Consider the following 22042-nt stretch of genomic DNA (forward strand, 5'->3'; position numbering starts at 1 on the left):
TGCCGGTGGCAGTTCAGTGATGCAGAGCCAACGTGAAGAAGGGGAGTCCTGAGCCGGCACTTAATTGAGCCTTCACCAGTATTAATGCAGCATTATCCATCATTCGTTTGATAATTCAGGAACTTCATCATCCTATTATAATCGTTACCCTTCAATTTGCTGGTGTTGCTTTGGTAGATCAAGCACTTTCATAGGATAATTTCATCATTACAGAGATCTAGCTGGTGAAACCTACTCGCATTCTGGGGAATATTTTTTTTTTTCGTTAGCGAGACTTTGAATCTCGGGCATACTGAAACACTCTATCAAAACGACACCGTAAATTGCTATCGCTCAGACACGCACATCAAACACGCTTCAACTGAGACATGTTTTTGTAGGCAGTAGGAAAATTTACATTTAGCGTCACATAACAGAGTATAGTTCAACGCACTGTGACTATTAAATGTGAATAACACGCCAGTATCACTATCAACCTTTTGCCAGGGTTCACCGTCTTTCCACTGCCGTCACTGGCTTCGCCCTCTCCTGCCTACGTGAGCCCTATCATACCTCTTCTTGAAACTGTATATGGATCCTGCCTCTACCACTTTACTGTATGGATTGTTCCAAATCTTGACAAAAGAACTATTTTCTAATCCCGTAACTCATCTGTGCTTTTAACTTCCAGTTCTGCCCTCGTGTACCTGAGCTATAATTACCTAGCTGAATCGATCTCTAGCTACTAAGCCTCCTGTTGGAGTTGCTTACCTATGTCATACTATTGAACCCGTGTGTAGGTTCAGCCTGTAAGGAGCAGACTCAGAGCAAGGTCACTTTGCTCCTTTCACTTACTTTCTTCACACGGTGAAAGTGGTCTTGTTTCAAGAAAACCCTAATTAAGTTTTTTGTGGGGATATGGGGAGGCTAGACAGCATCTAGAACCCATTTACAAAATCATAGGTTAGGTACGGTTCGTCAGGAAACAGGACAAGTGTTTCCTGAAGCGGGTCTTACATGACCCGCCGTTGGAGCTTTTGGCCATCTGACAGAGGCATTCCGCTGGCTTACCGGTCCACCCCTTTAAGAATTATGGTCAGTTATAGCCATTTAGTTGCAAAATTATAAGTAAAGCGACAATTGTTATTAGCATATACTGTATGCAGGGAAGAGCGGTGATGTTAGGTCACATGGGCAACTAATGCGACATTTTATTGTGGCAACGTTTCGCTCTCCAGGAGCTTTGTCAAGCCGTAACAAACAATACACGGACACAGAGGGTATTTGTAAGTAGCGTGAGATGTAAAGTATGTAATAAATACTAGTTCTGAACTTAGTCTCTTTTCGCTACAGAGAAGTTTTGGTTTATAAGGAACATACATTAACCTGCTCTTGGCAACCTTATCCGAGACCTCTACATCTGTACCGTGATGGAGCCTAGTTACACTGTTGATAAAGCGAGAAACGTCATGGCGGAGCATAGAGGAACTATTTTCCTTGGTTAACTGGGCCTCTGAAGACTGTAGACTGCTCAGTAGTAATATTCTTATTTCTACAAGTGTATAATACAACTTAGACAATAGCTGACATCAAAGGCTTCATGTCACCAATTCATCACTAATCTAAGAAGCTTTAATCCTTAAAATAAGGATGAAGCTGTCAGCGTATATACAGTGAGAGTGAATATATGCAACTCATTTTCGGGGTGATATGCATCGTGTGCTCGCGTGAGTGGAACCTATCCACTTCAACCATTGTTTGTCTTGATGAACCTGACTAACCACCAGCGTTTAGCCAGCCTGGTTATCCAGTCCGACCTTTACTGCGGCACGCTTGTTACAGGACCGTAGTTAGCGCACTTAGGGGAACGTGTTTGCTTGGCTATAGGTTAGAGAGGGTTACCCAGCTGTAGTTAGTGAAAGTTGCTGCTCCGGTGGGAGTTATCGAGTTTGTTAGTCGGTGAAGTTTTAACCTGGATGTAGGTAATTAATAAGATTTGTTACAAATTAAAGTAGAAATTATGCACGATTGTGGTTGGTTGTTTCCTGATTACAGTTAAAAGTTGCTTGTTGCATGGTTGTGGTTAGTTGCTGCTGATTCTAGTTAGAGGCTAGCCTGTTGATTGTAATTAAAGGTTAGCCTCGTGTGGTTGGCTACAGGAGTTTGAATAACTGCAACTAGTTAGAGTTGTTGCCTGAGTGTAGTTAACACATGTTAAGTAACTTCTTAGAATTTTTTTATGAACTTACTAGCTAAGTTTATGAGAGTAATTAGAGGTTAGCTCACCGTGTTTGCAACTAACATAACCTGCAGAGGAGGCCTTGTGCAACGTTTCGGTCCAACCTTAACCATTATCACTTGGCAATTACTGGCAGTAATTTCTGTAGTACGTGCTGTTGCCTAGCTGTAATGCTGTTACATGAGTAAAGGTTGCAGTAGCAGTTACCCGAGTGTAGTTACGAGAGGTTAATTGGTTGAAAACAGTGGATGCTGTTGTGGCGTTATGCAAGTGAAATTAGCAGTTGTAGTTATTGTAGTTGCAGTTAGTTACCAAGGGATGCTGTTAAATTGGAGTTAGGATCGTTCACGAGTTGTAGCTAGCTTTGTTAAGGCAATTGTTGTTAGGATTACCTAGGGTGCAGCACTGCTGCTTGCCTGAGAAACAGTAATCAGGGCTTCTAAATATGTCAAGAGGAGACAGTCTTGTGTCTGTGTGCGCGTGACATCTTACGGTTGTTGTAGTACGCAGAACACTAACCAGTATAAGACACAAACCGGTATAAAACGACCATGGAGGGAGTTAAATGATAGCTCTAGGCCTTTCGTGTTGCTTCTGTTGTTGCAAGCCCACCGTCACTGCTCCTGTTGTTGCAAGCCCACCGTCACTGCTTCTGTTGTTGCAAGCCCACCGTCACTGCTTCTGTTGTTGCAAGCCCACCGTTACTGCTTCTGTTGTTGCAAGCCCACCGTCACTGCTTCTGTTGTTGCAAGCCCACCGTTACTGCTTCTGTTGTTGCAAGCCCACCGTCACTGCTTCTGTTGTTGCAAGCCCACCGTTACTGCTTCTGTTGTTGCAAGCCCACCGTCACTGCTTCTGTTGTTGCAAGCCCACCGTCACTGCTTCTGTTGTTGCAAGCCCACCGTCACTGCTTCTGTTGTTGCAAGCCCACCGTCACTGCTTCTGTTGTTGCAAGCCCACCGTCACTGCTTCTGTTATTGCAAGCCCACCGTCACTGCTTCTGTTGTTGCAAACCCACCGTCATTACCTTGCACGAGGGTTCCCAACTAAATTTACAACTAGCAGTTTTACCTTTTGTCTCTGTGGATAGAAGATGTCTGGAGAATTAGGTCACTTGCTCGAGTACAACCTAAATGGAGGAGAAATAAAGCCAAGATACTTTATTATTAACACTAACGCTAATTTCACCATGAGCAGTCGCCGCCATATTGCCCGTCAACATGGCGGTTGAGTATCTGAATATAAAAAACATGCAGGCATATTTTTTATATATAGATTCTTGGTTCAGTGTTTGTCTTGTTTTCTCACTGATAAATTCCTGTTCTTGAATGTCTTGAGGCTTTCTTGAAGACTATATATCTTCTTTGGTTCGCTGAACCTTCAAGACTATGTCTTGTAGATGCGTTGAATCTTCTTGAAGACTCGTTGAATCTTCTTGAAGACTCGTTGAATCTTCTTGAAGACTCGTTGAATCTTCTTGAAGACTCGTTGAATCTTCTTGAAGACTCGTTGAATCTTCTTGAAGACTTGTTGAATCTTCTTGAAGACTCGTTGAATCTTCTTGAAGACTCGTTGAATCTTCTTGAAGACTCGTTGAATCTTCTTGAAGACTCGTTGAATCTTCTTGTCTTCTTGAAGACTCGTTGAATCTTCTTGAAGACTCGTTGAATCTTCTTGAAGACTCGTTGAATCTTCTTGAAGACTCGTTGAATCTTCTTGAAGACTCGTTGAATCTTCTTGAAGACTCGTTGAATCTTCTTGAAGACTCGTTGAATCTTCTTGAAGACTCGTTGAATCTTCTTGAAGACTCGTTGAATCTTCGAATACAGAGATAAATATGAAGACACCAAAAGCAGTGAGAAATAAGACGAGGTCTTCAGTTCATCAGCCTGTGTAGTAGTAGGTCTGAGGCTGTCAGTCCTTCACCCTCCAGAAGTGTTCAGAGCCACAGTCCTGAACATTGTTCAAGATTGTGAACACTTCAGCGCTAGTTTTTAAACTGCGTTACACACTTATGCCGCACTCGGCACTGTTCTAATCTCATGCGTTGAGGTACATGGACCCGGGGTTCCGCAATACGGGGCTACCTTTCCCGAATCACGCAGCGATCGAAATGCGTCTAGTTTACTTAATCTTTTGTAAGTGGTCCAAGTCGGACCGAAACGTCGTCGTAAGCTCCTCTCTTCTATGTGCGGGTTATTTTGTATTGTTCCAGTCACGGTATTGTTAAAGCCACGGTATTGTTCCAGTCACGGTATTGTTCCAGTCACGGTATTGTTCCAGTCACGGTATTGTTCCAGTCACGGTATTGTTCCAGTCACGGTATTGTTCCAGTTACGGTGTTGTCCCGGTCACGGTATTGTTTCAATCACGGTGTTGTTGCAGTTACGGTGTTCCAGTTACGGTGTTGTTCCAGTTACGGTATTGTCCCAGTCACGGTATTCCAGTCACGGTATTGTCCCAGTCACGGTATTGTTCCAGTCACGGTATTGTTCCAGTCACGGTATTGTTCCAGTTACGGTGTTGTCCCAGTCACGGTATTGTTCCAGTCACGGTGTTGTTACAGTTACGGTGTTCCAGTTACGGTGTTGTTCCAGTTACGGTATTGTCCCAGTCACGGTATTCCAGTCACGGTATTGTCCCAGTCACGGTATTGTTCCAGTTACGGTGTTGTTCCAGCCACGGTATTCCAGTCACGGTATTGTTCTAGTTACGGTGTTCCAGTTACGGTGTTCCAGTTACGGTATTGTTCCAGTTACGGTGTTCCAGTCACGGTATTCCAGTTACGGTGTTCCAGTTACGGTATTGTTCCAGTTACGGCGTTCCAGTCACGGTATTCCAGTTACGGTGTTCCAGTTACGGTATTGTTCCAGTTACGGCGTTCCAGTCACGGTATTCCAGTTACGGTGTTCCAGTTACGGTATTCCAGTTACGGTGTTCCAGTCACGGTATTCCAGTTACGGTGTTCCAGTTACGGTGTTCCAGTTACGGTGTTCCAGTCACGGTATTCCAGTTACGGTGTTCCAGTTACGGTATTGTTCCAGTTACGGTGTTCCAGTCACGGTATTCCAGTTACGGTGTTCCAGTTACGGTATTGTTCCAGTTACGGTGTTCCAGTCACGGTATTCCAGTTACGGTGTTCCAGTTACGGTATTGTTCCAGTTACGGTGTTCCAGTCACGGTATTCCAGTTACGGTGTTCCAGTTACGGTATTGTTCCAGTTACGGTGTTCCAGTCACGGTATTCCAGTTACGGTGTTCCAGTTACGGTATTGTTCCAGTTACGGTGTTCCAGTCACGGTATTCCAGTTACGGTGTTCCAGTTACGGTATTGTTCCAGTTACGGTGTTGTTCCAGTCACGGTATTCCAGTTAGGGTGTTCCAGTTACGGTATTGTTCCAGTTACGGTGTTGTTCCAGTCACGGTATTGTGTCTTTGTTCTTTATTATGTCATATTCTAAAAATTAATCCTGATAAATATAACTAATTTGATAATAAGATTATTCCAGTAATTGTCTCCTAAGGTGTTCGTAAGTCTTAACCAACTGCTATAAATTTTATAATACAGTTTGATACAACCAATAATTTTCAAAGGAGCTCGGCTATTTTACTACAATTTCAATAGGATTAAAAACCTCCATTTTTTTTTTGGGGGGGAGAGACCCCAAAATATAAATTTATTTGCAGATGTGTTGCAAAGATGCTGGAACGAGGGCACCATGTGCCTCGTCTTTCAACTTTCATTTTTACTCAACTATGGAATATATATATATATATATATATTATGTCGTGCCGAATAGGCAGAACTTGCGATCTTGGCTTAAATAGCAACGCTCATCTTGCCATATAGGACAAGTGAAAATTTGTGTATGCAATAATTTCGCCAAAATCATTCTGAACCTAACGAAAAAAATATATTTGATTGTGTTTGTTTAGTACTAAATTATTGTAAACGTATTTAAAATATATTTAGTTGAGTTAGACTAAAATAAATTGCTCTTGTTAAAATAAGGTTAGGTAAGTTTTCTAAGATTCTTTTGGTGCAAAATTAAAAAATTTTACATTAACATTAATGAAAAAAAATATATCTTTAAACGTATAAGAGAAAATTTCAGAAAGGACTAAATTTTAAATGAGTTCTTGCTAATTGACCAGTTTTACATATTCGGCACGACATATATATATATATATATATATATATATATATATATATATATATATATATATATATATATATATATATATATATATATATATATATATATATGCCGAATAGGTAAAACTGGCCAGTTAGCAAGAACTCGTTTAAAATTGTCCTTTCTAAAATTTTATCTTGTAAGTTTAAAGTTTTCCTTTTTTTAATTTATGTTAATGTAAAATTTAATTATTTTTGTACCAAAAGAATCTTAGAAAACTTACCTAGCCTTATTATAACAAGCGCTATTTAATTTAGCCTAATCCAGCTAAATATATTTTAGATAAGTTTACAATAATTTAATAATAAACAAATACAATGAAATATATTTTTTTTCGTTAGGTTCAGAATGATTTTTGCGAGATTATTTTCGCTTGCCTTATTCGGCAAGAAGAGCGTTGCTTTTAAAGCAAAGATCGCAAGTTTTACCTGTTCGGCACGATATATACATTATATACGTGTACAATCTCCTCTTTTCTGCAATTTTACAAGCTCCTGATGATGTGTTGATTGCACCACGAAAGGCCTAGAGGTATTCTACTCCCCCCGTGGTTGTTTTGCAGGAGTCTTAACGAAGGTAAATCGTTAGTGGGGTTTGTTGCCATGACAACCAAGTCTATAACAGAGGATCGCTCATTTAGAGACGGTGTTGGACTCTCACGTATTGAGTTTATTTTTTTAAGTTATGCATGAGTGAAGGTAACAAAGATACACGCACACCTTAACGTAGTGTTGGATCCCACACCTTAACGTAGTGTTGGATCCCACACCTTAACGTAGTGTTGGATCCCACACCTTAACGTAGTGTTGGATCCCACACCTTAACGTAGTGTTGGATCCCACACCTTAACGTAGTGTTGGATCCCACACCTTAACGTAGTGTTGGAACCCACACCTTTACGTAGTGTTGGATCCCACACCTTAACGTAGTGTTGGAACCCACACCTTTACGTAGTGTTGGATCCCACCGTTAAGAATAACAGCAGAGCCTCGAGTGTGTTTCAACACCAATATAAAAGATATAATATTTACCAGAATCTTCGATACTTCAGTGTTGAAAAGTTTGCGCACGTGTGTGGGTTGACCTCTGGCCTGGAGAGGTCACTATCATGTGGCTGACCTCTGTAAGGAGGGGTCAAGCTAGCGTTCATGGGTCAGTCCAGCGTGACGAGAACTTACGAAGTCCACACGAAGTTGTCTTCAGATAAAAAGAAGCGAAGTCTTTGTTCTACACTGATTTTATTCGTCAACTTTCGGATATTTTATTCAATGAATTTAACTCTCCTATAACGGGATAGTTGATCTGTGAAGAGTAAATGCAAATTTATAATAACATAACTAAATTATGCCGCATTTAAGAACATAATGAAGACAGCAATAGGTCTGTCGGAGTGAATATGATAACGACAGCTTGATAAGTAAGACACATGTACAACAGTTAGGTATCTTTATTCCGAAACGTTTCGCCTACACAGTAGGCTTCTTCAGTCGAGTACAGAGGAGGCAACAGCAGCAGTAGAGATGTGAAGACTTTGACTCTTGGTAAATTGTTCCAGCCACAGTATTGTGGCTAACGCGACGGTCTGGAGTTTTGAGACACTGATCGCGGGTTCAAACCCCGCCCGTGGTATGGTTTGTTTGCAATCTTGTCATTACGATTTCGTGAGTCACAGTATTGTGTCTTGCTATTCTTTACATAATTTATTTTCACATTGTATTTCCTCACTTATACGAGTTCTTTTAGTAGATACAAACACACAGTGGAACCCGCTTCCCACAATGTAAGTACCACTGATACACTCGCTTACATTGTGTTCTAAGATCTCTGCATCCGGAATGAAATTCACTCAACACGAATTAAAAAAAATAAATATTCGTTTTGTAAGGTACAGTAATCTTACAAAACGCAGTTTGTCCATAGATTTTTTATACGATTGAAAATTTTGTGAAGGTTGGGTACAGTGCTTTGCTGTATTATACAGTATTACGTTGTGAAGGTTGGGTACAGTGCTTTGCTGTATTATACAGTATTACGTTGTGAAGGTTGGGTACAGTGCTTTGCTGTATTATACAGTATTACGTTGTGAAGGTTGGATACAGTGCTTTGCTGTATTATACAGTATTACGTTGTGAAGGTTGGATACAGTGCTTTGCTGTATTATACAGTATTACGTTGTGAAGGTTGGATACAGTGCTTTGCTGTATTATACAGTATTACGTTGTGAAGGTTGGATACAGTGCTTTGCTGTATTATACAGTATTACGTTGTGAAGGTTGGATACAGTGCTTTGCTGTATTATACAGTATTACGTTGTGAAGGTTGGATACAGTGCTTTGCTGTATTATACAGTATTACGTTGTGAAGGTTGGATACAGTGCTTTGCTGTATTATACAGTATTACGTTGTGAAGGTTGGATACAGTGCTTTGCTGTATTATACAGTATTACGTTGTGAAGGTTGGATACAGTGCTTTGCTGTATTATACAGTATTACGTTGTGAAGGTTGGATACAGTGCTTTGCTGTATTATACAGTATTACGTTGTGAAGGTTGGATACAGTGCTTTGCTGTATTATACAGTATTACGTTGTGAAGGTTGGATACAGTGCTTTGCTGTATTATACAGTATTACGTTGTGAAGGTTGGATACAGTGCTTTGCTGTATTATACAGTATTACGTTGTGAAGGTTGGATACAGTGCTTCTGTATTATACAGTATTACGTAAGGTTATACAGTATTACAGTATTACGTGTGAAGGTTGGATACAGTGCTTTGCTGTATTATACAGTATTACGTTGTGAAGGTTGGATACAGTGCTTTGCTGTATTATACAGTATTACGTTGTGAAGGTTGGATACAGTGCTTTGCTGTATTATACAGTATTACGTTGTGAAGGTTGGATACAGTGCTTTGCTGTATTATACAGTATTACGTTGTGAAGGTTGGATACAGTGCTTTGCTGTATTATACAGTATTACGTTGTGAAGGTTGGATACAGTGCTTCGCTGTATTATACAGTATTACGTTGTGAAGGTTGGATACAGTGCTTTGCTGTATTATACAGTATTACGTTGTGAAGGTTGGATACAGTGCTTTGCTGTATTATACAGTATTACGTTGTGAAGGTTGGATACAGTGCTTTGCTGTATTATACAGTATTACGTTGTGAAGGTTGGATACAGTACTTTGCTGTATTATACAGTATTACGTTGTGAAGGTTGGATACAGTGCTTCGCTGTATTATACAGTATTACGTTGTGAAGGTTGGGCATAATACTTCCACTGTCACATACATACACACATGTATTTCACCGTGTATCATTATATCTGTATATGTCATACTTGACTGTATGAAAATGTATTTCTTTGTGGTATTGTATTTTGTATGATACTGTATTTTTTTGTATTTTACTGCATCTCAGAGTATGTTGTTATCACTCTGTGTATATTATTTCTCTGCATATGTAGGCACATGGCCACACCTCGTATACTCTCTCCCTCACTTCAGCACCAATATGCTAGGTAGCGTTGTCATCTTACCTCAGCACCAGGCAGTTAGGTAGCGTTTTAAAGACCTCAGTAGCAGCTGTCAGCCTGAACACTAGTCTGTAATACCTCAATAGCAACTGTCAGCCTGAACACTAGTCTGTAATACCTCAATAGCAACTGTCAGCTTGAACACAATTAGTCTTCAAGACCTCGGTAGCAGCCTAAGTTAACCCCCTCCGCCCCCCCCTCTCTCTCTCTCTCTCTCTCTCTCTCTCACACACACACACACACACACACACACACACACACACACACACACACACACACACACACACACACACACACACACACACACACACACACACACACACCTGCAACCACAATTAGGTGAGTTTGTGTGTGTGTGTATATATATATATATATATATATATATATATATATATATATATATATATATATATATATATATGTGTGTGTATATATATATATATATATATATATATATATATATATATATATATATATATATATATATATATATATATATATATACACACACACACACACATACAAACACACACACACACACACACACACACACACACACGGGTTGCCAAAGACTGCAATCCTCACTCAAGGAGAAAGATCTTGGGGTGAGCATAATACCGAGCATGTCTCCGGAAGCACACATCAACCAGATAACTGCTGCAGCATATGGGCGCTTGGCAAACCTGAGAATAGCGTTCCGATACCTCAGCAAGGAATCTTTCAAGACTCTGTACACCGTGTACGTCAGGCCCATACTGGAGTATGCAGCACCAGTTTGCAACCCACATCTGGTCAAGCACGTTTGCAACAAGGTTAGTTCCAGAGCTAAGGGGAATATGCTAGGAAGAAAGGTTAAGGGAAGTCCGCCTGACAACACTGGAGGACAGGAGGGTTAGGTGAGACATGATAACGACATACAAAATACTGCGAGGAATAGATAAGGTGGACAGAGAAAGGGTGTTCTAGAGATGGGACACTAAAAAAAGGGGTCACAATTGGAAGCTGAAGACTCAGATGAGTCAAGGGGATGTTAGGAAGTATTTCTTCATTCATAGAGTAGTCAGGCAGTGGAATAGCCTAGAAAGTGATGTAGTGGAGGCAGGAACCATACATAGCTTTAAGACGAAGCATGATAAAGATCAGTGAGCAGGGAGAGAGAGGACCTAGTAGCGACCAGTGAAGAGGCGGGGCCAGGAGCTGAGTAGCGACCCTTGCATCCAAAAATAGGTGAGTACACATACACACGCACGTTCTCACGAGAGTAGTGCTGCAGGAAAGACAGTTTATTGCCATCATATAACAAACAGGTTATTCAACTGCATCAGTTGCTTAGAAAAAAGAAGACAACCTATCTCCTAGGACTGCCTCTTAGTTATTACTTAGTTCCTTACTAGAAGGGTTTATAAGAAAATCTGGGTTAGCCTGGGTCAGCAATCCTCTCTCTGACACAGGCTGAGTTTATTCACAGGTGTGGTGCTTTCAGTGTTGTGTTTTCAGTGTTGTGTTTTTCAAGTCTCTGTGTTCGTCTTAGTTTTTACAATATATCCAGTGCACATCTAAGTTTCTAATGAGGTTTTGAATCCATAAATTTTAGTTTTTATCCGAATTTTGATGTCAGAAGTTTACCCAAGATTGCTGTAATTTAGCCTGAGAATCAGGCGTATTATTTACGTTTAAAAATGTGTAGTCTGCAGTAAAACTAGTATAATCTAGGGTAGTGATTCTCAACCAGGGGTGAATTTACCCCTTGGGGGTAAATTCACCCCTGGTTGAGATTCACTGCCCTTGATTATATTAAGTTTTACTGCAGACAATGGGTAAATATTTGATGCACCTGATAATTGAGTAATAATTCAATTAAATTTCATTTTGAGAGTAGCAGTGTCATCAACAGCTCCTCGCATGAACAAACTGACTGACTTAATGAATCAGCAGTGTTCCCACTGATAATGTTTCTGGTATTTGGTTTTATTTTTTGTGATAAAAATGGTATGTGTAGTTATTTCTTTAGAAAAGAATGATTATTTTTTTTATTTTTGGTGATACGAATGTATATTGCTATTTTGGTGCAAAACCCAAATAATTTATTTTGTCTGATAGTTTTTCTGTCCCTTTATGATGGCGAAAAAATTTTTGTATGGAAGTGAGGGGGTTAATGGAAAAATACATCAAGCCGAGGGAGTTAATGATGGAGAAAAAGTTGAGAATCCCTGATCTAGGATATGCATGTAATTATATATAATCATTAAGATAAGGCTAGTGAAGTGGACACACTCGACGAAGAGGAAGAGGGAAGGGGAAGAATAAGAAAGAAATCTCCAAATAATTAGCAGGAACACATCTTTAGTCTGTCGTGACGCATTAACAAGTTAAAACAGAAATTGGAAAAAAAATAGATGAAGGAAGTCATCTCATACATGATTGTACTTCGATATTTCCGCTGTCGTAAATAACAGCGGAATTATCGAAGTCAACAGTGAGACAGTCCACTTGTTGCCATACTTAGCTCGACTCCTAAGTTTAGATTATACTTTTTGTTGATTACGACCCATCCCGTTCTGTCATACAGTGGTATTCACGTTTTGAAATATTGGATATCGGTATACATACACAGTTTACCAAGATAAAAACAAAAATTATATAACGTTTCCGGACCCAACACCGCGTGAAGATTCGCATGGGATACCTTACGAAAAGTTAAGATCTGCCAAGACGAACAAGACTGAGACGTCGGTGTTATTCTTGTGGCAGCGACGATTGTCGGAGCGTCTGTAATACAGATTGTAACATTCAGTGGTCAGTCTCGGTAGCTTTTAATATTGTAATTATACAAAAAAAAGTCGAAAAAAATGGGTATTTTAAAAAAAAATTGTTACCGTAAAAATAAAAGAAATCACACATTTGAAAGCTTAAAAAAATACTTTTTGAGAAATGCTGAATAAAGACAACATAATTTTTATTTAACGTTGATCAAGCATGAGTTAAAATGTGTTTCTCAAGTTTGTGGTAAGACGTTTGTAAGATGAAATATTGGAAGGAGTTATATTGTGACACGAGTCCAAATAAATAACATGGGAGGAGGAACCATAAACTTACATAAGTCATCGCCTTAACAACCCACGACTCAGAGATGAATGATACACCAAATCCTCACTGCTAGGGGAAAAAAACTCCATTTTGCTGTAACGAATGGAAGATTTTTGAAGATATCTGCTTTGGAAACTTGCTGCAAGGCGTTGTTGTAATGAATACGGTGCGTGTTAAAGACATAATTATTCTGGTCTAAAATGGACAAGTCAGGGTCATTAATAGGACAGAAACGACAGTTTGATAAATTACGAGAGGTTATGTTAAGTCAGTCACTCTCGGTGTAATAACACTTTTCGTTTGATATGTTAAGCTACTGATTTGCTTATTTGTGTGTTGAAGACGTGTGGTTTCTGAGATGCACTTAAAAGGCCAACAACTCGATAATTAGAGAATTCGGCTCACAACTAAAAGGATCTAGGTTCGATATGCGGGCTGGACGAGAGGTAAAGCCCTCCTTACCATCGCTGCTGCTATTCAGCTAACAGTAATCAGGTACTTGAATGTTAGTCGACTGCTGTAGGTCGAATCCTGGGGAAGAATAACTCCCAATCTATAAAAAATATCTCTGAAAAGCACTGACTCTTGAGAATAAATATGAAAATTTCCACAAACGAATTTATAGTCATACTTGCTGGGCCTTGAAAATTTTCCTACGAACAATCTGGTGTCTGGCTGTGTGGCTGAAGTACTGCGTACTTTGATGCAGTGAGTACAGGTTCGAATCATGCTGTGGACTGAGAGACAGTGTTTGTGTGTTTGTATATATGTCGTGCCGAATAGGTAAAATTGGTGAGTTAACAAGAACTCGATTAAAATTAAGTCCTTTCTAAAAAATTTTCTCTTATACGTTGAAAGATATTTTTTTTTCATTTATGTTAATGTAAAAATTAATAATTTTGTACCAAAAGAACCTTAAAAAACTTACCTAACCTTATTATAACAAGCGCAATTTAATTTAGCCTAATCCAACTAAATATATTTTAGACAAGTTTACAATAATTTAATAATAAATAAATACAGTGAAATATATTTTTTTCATTGGGTTCAGAGTGATTTTTGCGAAATTATTGCATACACAAATTTTTGCTTGCCTTATTCGATAAGAAGAGCGTTGCTATTTAAGCCAAAATCGCGCGCACACACACACACACACACACACACACACACACACACACACACACACACACACACACACACACACACACACACACACCACCCACCCACAACACACCAAACACCCACACACACACAAACACACAAACAAACACACACACACACACACACACACACACACACACCTCCACCCACCCACACACACACCTCCACCCACCCACACCTCCACCCACCCACACACACCTCCACCCACACACACCTCCACCCACCCACACACACCTCCACCCACACACACCTCCACCCAACCACCCACCCAGACTACACATCCCCGGACTACACATCCCCGGCCTACACATCCCCGGCCTACACATCCCCGGCCTACACATCCCCGGCCAACACATCCCCCCGGCCTACACATCCCCCCGGCCTACACATACCCCCCGGCCCACACATCCCCGGCCTACACATCCCCGGCCTACACATCCCCGGCCTACACACCCCCGGCCTACACACCCCCGGCCTACACATCCCCGGCCTACACATCCCCGGCCTACACATCCCCGGCCTACACATCCCCGGCCTACACATCCCCGGCCTACACATCCCCGGCCTACACATCCCCGGCCTACACATCCCCGGCCTACACACCCCCGGCCTACACATCCCCGGCCTACACATACACCCCCGGCCTACACATCCCCCGCCTACACATCCCCGGCCTACACATCCCCGGCCTACACATCCCCGGCCTACACATCCCCGGCCTACACATCCCCGGCCTACACATCCCCGGCCTACACATCCCCGGCCTACACATCCCCGACCTACACATCCCCGGCCTACACATCAACCTGGTCTACACTGATGTGCCACTGGTGGCTATTTATTGTTTTGGATATTTAAAGCCATTGCTTATACCCGCTTCATTGTCTTGTTTTATCTGTTATTGTATTTTTATCTCTTTTAACGAGTTTTCAGACATTTTAATATCCAGAGTTAAACTTTGCTGTATTAAAAATACAATACCTTTATCGACATTGAAAGCTCATTATGCGTGCCTTTGACAAGAGCACAAAGGTATCCCCACACACACACACGAAGCGCGTTCTCCTAATTTCGTGTCCTCTACGAACTTTGATCTTTGAATATTACATTGAGGAGGAGGTTGAAGGCAGTGAAAATGTCGCATCTAAGTTCAAGGTGTGGTGGGAATGTTAGTCATAAGTTACGGAATAAAAAAAAGCTTAGAATACGGTGTACTGGTTGGAAAAGTATGATTCAAAGAGTGAAAGTGGGATCATCGAGTCAGATTTCGTTATACAGAGACAGTGGAAGAAGGTAAGACTGGCGTGTAACTCCGAGGTGGAGGCCAAGTGGAAGGTTTAGCAGTGAAGAAGGTAAGACTGGCGTGTAACTCCGAGGTGGAGGCCAAGTGGAAGGTTTAGCAGTGAAGAAGGTAAGACTGGCGTGTAACTCAGAGGTGGAGGCCAAGTGGAAGGTTTAGCAGTGAAGAAGGTAAGACTGGCGTGTAACTCAGAGGTGGAGGCCAAGTGGAAGGTTTAGCAGTGTAAGTAGTGTACATTGTTCGGTTAAAATGTATCGAGTAAGTTTTAGTGAGAATCTTACACTGACGTAAAGAAAACTAATTGAAAACTTCCATTTAAAAACACAGTTATATGTTACATTACTTCTTCAGCTGGAGTCCACCAGAAGGTCACGTGTGACAGAATGATAATTTTGATTTGCTGTCTTTTTATAAACAGTGATTCTCAGTCGTATGTGATTGTTGTATAGATGTGAGTGGAGGTAAGTGGTCATTGGGATACAGTACTGCATGATGTTAGAGTTATGGTTATTAAGGTATTTAGGGAGACCGGCAGTCATGCCTTAAATTTAGCAAGCTGGAGGTACATTTTTCTAAGCCGGTTTGGGCTGGTACAGATAACTTGTGTGAGATTTTAAAATTTTAGTTTTAGGGCACTAAATGAATTCGAACTGGGATCTGAAGACCCTTCATTCCGTATTATAACCACTGTACCAACAACTAGGTTAAGATAATCAGAGCCAGTGAACCACAGAGTTCCAGGTGGGCTGTGTATGGTTTATCACAACCCCTAATATACTTTTTTTAACCTGCTTCTCCTTGGCACTCTGGCTCGGCAAGCATACTCCACTCTTGTCCATGACCATACTTATTGTGTCAGAGTGCCAGGGGGCAGGCAGGTAAAAAGTAGAGTTAGTGGTGATCCTCACACAGACCAGCTGCAACATAATGTGCTTCACTGGTTCCGAGTCTCGTAGTCTGAGCAAGAATCAGATACTATACCCGCCAGCCACTGATGCGATCAGAGAAATGATAAAACGATTGTTCACATTTGTACCCACTATTAGCGCACACGCGGTCCAGAACAAATTATTTTGTCGAAACCAGCAATCGTCCCAGTGTTTTTTTTTTTTGTGGCAGCAGTGAGTGGAACTTATGGTACCTGATACTTGTGTAGAGATGTAGGAGCTTGCAGACCCCCAGGGAACACTAGTTGTACCCTCACCTCCACCCATGACAAAAAGGTTGGGAAGTATTCCTTGACCTGTGAGTTATCATGCACACAATAACTCATACCTACTTTAAGAGTAGGCTCATAACCAAGGCCTAAACGAGTGAAAGTTGTAAGCAATTGTAAATTAATATGACAGTGGTGTATTTCTGTACCTGTAAAAGTCATACAACGAATGGGGAATGGAAGGTAAAGAAGTTTGTTCTGAGGAAGGAGAGGATAGCTCCAATTTCTTGGATCTTGAACCATTTAGCATCCCCCTCCCCCACTACACACATACCCTATATCCCTGAAGACGACAGTTCATATTTCTTGCTTCGTACTGTAACTTGACCTCCAGTTGTATGTTCTATGTTTTCTGTGACCAGCCTCTAGGTAAGTACATTACTCCTCCCTCTGTTATTTTCCCATAAAGTTACTGATAGACCAGATAGAGATGTGGGACTCCTTCCTGACCTGACTAATGGTGCTCTGCATATTAATGTTACATTGAAAATGATACATAATACCGACAACTAGATGTGTAAGACACATGTACAACAATTGGGTATATTGTTGAAACGTTTCGCCTACACAGTAGGCTTCTTCAGTCAAATAGAGAGAGTAGGTGTAGTAGGTGAAGATGTAATCAGTCCATCTCCAAGGTTGATGGACTTATTACATCATGTCCATTTCACTACTACACCAGCTGCCTCTGTATTTGACTGAAGAAGTCTACTGTGTAGGCGAAACGTTTCAACATTAAAGATACCCATCTGTTGCACATTGTATCTTAATCATCAGAATTTAAGGTTACGTCGATGACTCAGTTCAGGGTCATCATGAAATTGTAAAAGGCTTATGGCTGTGATACTGCTGCTATATGCGTTATCATGAAGGCCTCCAGAGGCTTAGTGTACGGCAGGGAACGGGTGTCAAGAAGGGAGGAAACATCGTAGGGAGGAAACATTGTAGGGAGGAAACATCGTAGAGAAGAAACATCGTAGAGGAACGTATTCCCTGTGTTGAGTTGCTTTGAGCTTCGGGAGATACACGACTCCGATCAAATGTAATTTTTTTTACGTAGTTAAGTTTTTCGTTTCCTCACTCCTTGTGTTCCTTTAAATGCCTAAAATTTGGCTGGAGAATCTCAGAAGATTCGTCAACCCATTGAGGGGTAATATGTACCTAGATCTCTGTATATATACCGAGTTTGTTCTTAACTGGAAGAATTCAGCTGTCTAACCGGATTGCGCCGTTAATTGAGTATAGTGAAGCCGGTAGTCTTCATCTTAACAAAGTAACTAGGCTTCGGCATTGAAGAAGAAGCAATGTACAATGCTGTGACCCGACTGAACTACCTCACAAACCCATCCATCAGGTAAATTACTCCCCTGTCACCACTATCACTGTCACTGCATCAATATAAATCATAGCACCTACAGCTTCCTCCTCTCTTCTCATTGAATTTACTGACCCTCTTCCACTTTGCTTCCTCCTCCACTTACCTGTTTAGCTGCTATTCAGTCTACCTGCCGCAAAGTGGTTCGGAAAGACAAGTTGACCCTCACCTCTCTCACTAAGAGGAAAAAAATACGTGGACCCTGATGGCCAAAACGAAGACCATGTTGTATTTGCGATCATCTTGGGTAGAGTAAAGTCTTCAGGCAGTATGAAGCTCGTGTTAACAAGTACAGTCCCTGTCACCCCTAAACCAACACATTGTTTATTTAAGAAGAGGTACGATAAAGCTCATGGAGCAGGGAGAGAGTGGACCCAGTAGCGACCAGCGAAGAGGCGGGTCCAGGAGCTGAGACTCCCCTTGCAACCACAAATGAGTATAAATAGGCGAGTACGTTCACCATCTTAGTGGAAATTCTGTTTTAGCTCCAAACAGGTGAATTTAACATTTTTGTTAGCGATGTATATGCCACTTTTATTTGTTTACGAGAGTCATTTTTAAACATCGCGATAAAAGACTTCACGAAGATTACCACTCAGACGAGACGAGGGACACTGTGTGGCGACGTATAAAAGTAATATCTTGTCTCATGGCAGTACCACTAAATTAAACGCTCAACGCAGTTACTTGTAGAGTTAAATTTAATAATACACATCAGACCATTTATTCAGTTTACCGTCTTGACTCTGATTCGTTTGCCATTGATGACTCTAGTTTGCTAGTCTACATGGCTCTCGTTTGCTAGTCTCCATGGCTCTAGTTTGCTAGTCTACATGGCTCTCGTTTGCTAGTCTCCATGGCTCTAGTTTGCTAGTCTACATGGCTCTCGTTTGCTAGTCTCCATGGCTCTAGTTTGCTAGTCTACATGGCTCTCGTTTGCTAGTCTCTATGGCTCTAGTTTGCTAGTCTACATGGCTCTCGTTTGCTAGTCTGTTTTTTTTTTTTATTAACCAGTTGCCTCATTTGTAAGTGACGAAGCAATACGACTGTCGGTAGAAGTCAACACATGACTGATTTTCCACTAAACACACACTTCACCCTTGCACGAAGCAGATGCACTCTTCGAGATGATTGATCGGGAACCATTATCGACTGTCGTCACCAGATATAGCACCTAAAATCATTTTCAACGTCTGTGACCACCGCTGGAGAAGAAGCAACTACGTCCTCTCTCTCCCTCTCCCTCTCCCTCTTTTCCGGCGAAAAACAGATTGAGGGCTAATCTCTTGCACCTCCGATCTCAATACATTTAAAGTCAACATAGAGCTGCATCATTTCACATATGAGAAAGCCGTGTAGAATACTAGCAGATTTTATGCTATTTGTTTACGAATCTACCTGTTTTTATTTTTTATGTATTTCCCTGACGACAAACTTATAACCAGCCTAGCGGCTGGAACCTGCGGCTAGGCGACAGTTTTATAGGGTAGTTTTGTAGACTTCATAGTCACTGGACCACGAAAGTATGAAAAGATTCTTCTCGCTAGGTATATTTAAGGCCCAGAGAGGTTATTATGAGCCATCTCACCGACGGCAGATGCATAATCAGAAATGAGATTTAGCTCTCGTCTTCTCAGTGCCATTGTGAGTGGATGCAACACTTGGACAACTTAATTGGCGAAACGGTTCGCCTACACAGCAGGCTTCCTCATTGGAATACAGGAGAACGTAACACTAGAAAGAGTAGATGACGAAGTTTTGAGCTGCACATAGTGTCTTATTCATCAACTTACCGGTATTGTGAATCATGAGTAACATGATCACCTCTACAGTGTGTAAAATGTACATAACTTTGAGAGTCTTACTGTAGCTTCATGGTTCAGTGTTTAGTGTCACTGCTGCCTTGCTTCAGCTTCACCTGGCTTCATGGTCTAGTGTCACTGATGCCTTGCTTCAGCTTCACCTGGCTTCATGGTCTACTGTCACTGCTGCCTTGCTACAGCTTCACCTGGCTTCATGGTCTACTGTCACTGCTGCCTTGCTTCAGCTTCACCTGGCTTCATGGTCTACTGTCACTGCTGCCTTGCTACAGCTTCAACCTGGCTTCATGGTCTTAACTGAGAAATTTGCTGCAAATCGTATATGGGAAGTCCACATAGACGATAATTGGAGTTAAAAAAAAATACTAAGCCAGTAATATTGATTATTGTATAAAAGAAGGACGGGTTTCACACGCCCTCACTCACGTTGAAATCATTCGCACGAGTCCTGGAGCAACTTAAAGTGCTACACTACGGGTGTTGAAGGTACAGTCAAATGTGAAGAGTGAGGAGTCCTGTGGGATCGAACCACCTTCTCATTGTCTAAGACAAATATTTGTAATAGTGCACAATTGTTATCGGATTCGTTTTCTTATAGGATTAAAGCTTTCCCAGACACGCTTGACATTCACTTACATTAAACACACACACACACACACACACACACACACACACACACACACACACACACACACACACACACACACACGGTCAGTAGAGAGGCGGGACCAGGAGCTGTGAATCGACCCCTGCAGCCACTGCTAGGTGAGTACACGTACGTACGTATCAACCTGAATGTAGTAATACCTGACCAGTTCGTGTGTCGTCCAGTGTGAATGGATGAATACGCCTGTCAGAATTTTGAGAAATTATGACGAATGTATATATAATGTGAGTGTGATGTTACATTCCAGGAGATGTGTTCGTGGTAAGTGGATTTCCACTCTCCTTCCACCTTCAAATTTCTCTTTCTAATCTACAGCGATTCCCGAGAGCGATTGTGTGTGTGTGTGAGTGAGAGAGAGAGAGAGAGAGAGAGAGAGAGAGAGAGAGAGAGAGAGAGAGAGAGAGAGAGAGAGAGAGAGAGAGAGAGAGAGAGAGAGAGAGAGAGACAGAGAGAGACAGAGACAGACAGACAAATTAGATACCTGGAGGGTTTTCTTTATTCTAGAACCAAGGAACATAATGCGCTAGGAATGTTGCTCACTGCATTTTTTTGGTTAAATCTGTCTGATTCTTTTATCTCTCTCTCTCTCTCTCTCTCTCTCTCTCTCTCTCTCTCTCTCTCTCTCTCTCTCTCTCTCTCTCTCACTCACACACACACACACGTATCATCCTCTGCTTGTCTGTGCGTCTTCTCTGTACTATTTTTCTATATCTTCTGGTTACCTGTATGCATACCTTCACTCTGGCTTTCAAGCTTACTTCTTCCAAAGCTTCAGCTTGTCTCATCCACCCAGGAAAACAAACTTTTTCGAAGAAAATCTTTCTTTTTTAATTGTGGTGCCGAGCGCCGAAAGATTTAGGTGTACACTCAATGCTTTATCCCGAGTGACGCCTCACACAGTGATGTTGACAGTCTCATGGTAAGGGAGACTGCCGAATGGCCCATACGGGACTACCGTTTTATGAAATACAATATAAATACAATACTTTCCTATTACTTTGTTGTATTTCTTGGTAATTTCGCAGTAACGTGATATTGTATGATAGTATGTGATAATATACGATATTTCGACAGTAAAATCACTATCGACAAAAATCTTAGCTTATGTGAGTAGGTGTTTGTCCTTATCAGTGGCGGTTGTAGTATCACATGTTTGTGTATTATATATCGGTGGAGGATGAGCTCTGGTTCTTGGGTTGGGCTTTTGCTAGTCTGCTACATGACGTGGGTCCACCCCAACGCTGTGTCCTCAGTGACTGCCGCTTTTGTGAAAAAGGCGATGCAGCGTCATGGTTTAAGTCTGATTCGTGTCTTTGTTTTCATTTTATTTTTATTAACACATTCACTCCATCACTGTTTTGCCAGAAGGGTGCTTTACACTACAGTTATAAAACTGCAACATTAACACCCCTCCTTCAGAGTGCAGGCACTGTACTTCCCATCTCCAGGACTCAAGTCCGGCCTGC

General features: G+C 41.3%; 1 long non-coding RNA gene across 1 annotated transcript in view; it reads left to right on the forward strand.

The window, feature by feature from the left end:
- The window catches only part of LOC138852646 (uncharacterized), a 405614-nt gene that overhangs the window by 252631 nt on the left and 130941 nt on the right, over positions 1 to 22042 (forward strand). The window lies entirely within an intron of this gene.

The sequence above is a fragment of the Cherax quadricarinatus genome, chromosome 13 (assembly GCF_038502225.1).
Source record: "Cherax quadricarinatus isolate ZL_2023a chromosome 13, ASM3850222v1, whole genome shotgun sequence".
Classification (NCBI taxonomy): Eukaryota; Metazoa; Arthropoda; class Malacostraca; order Decapoda; family Parastacidae; genus Cherax; species Cherax quadricarinatus.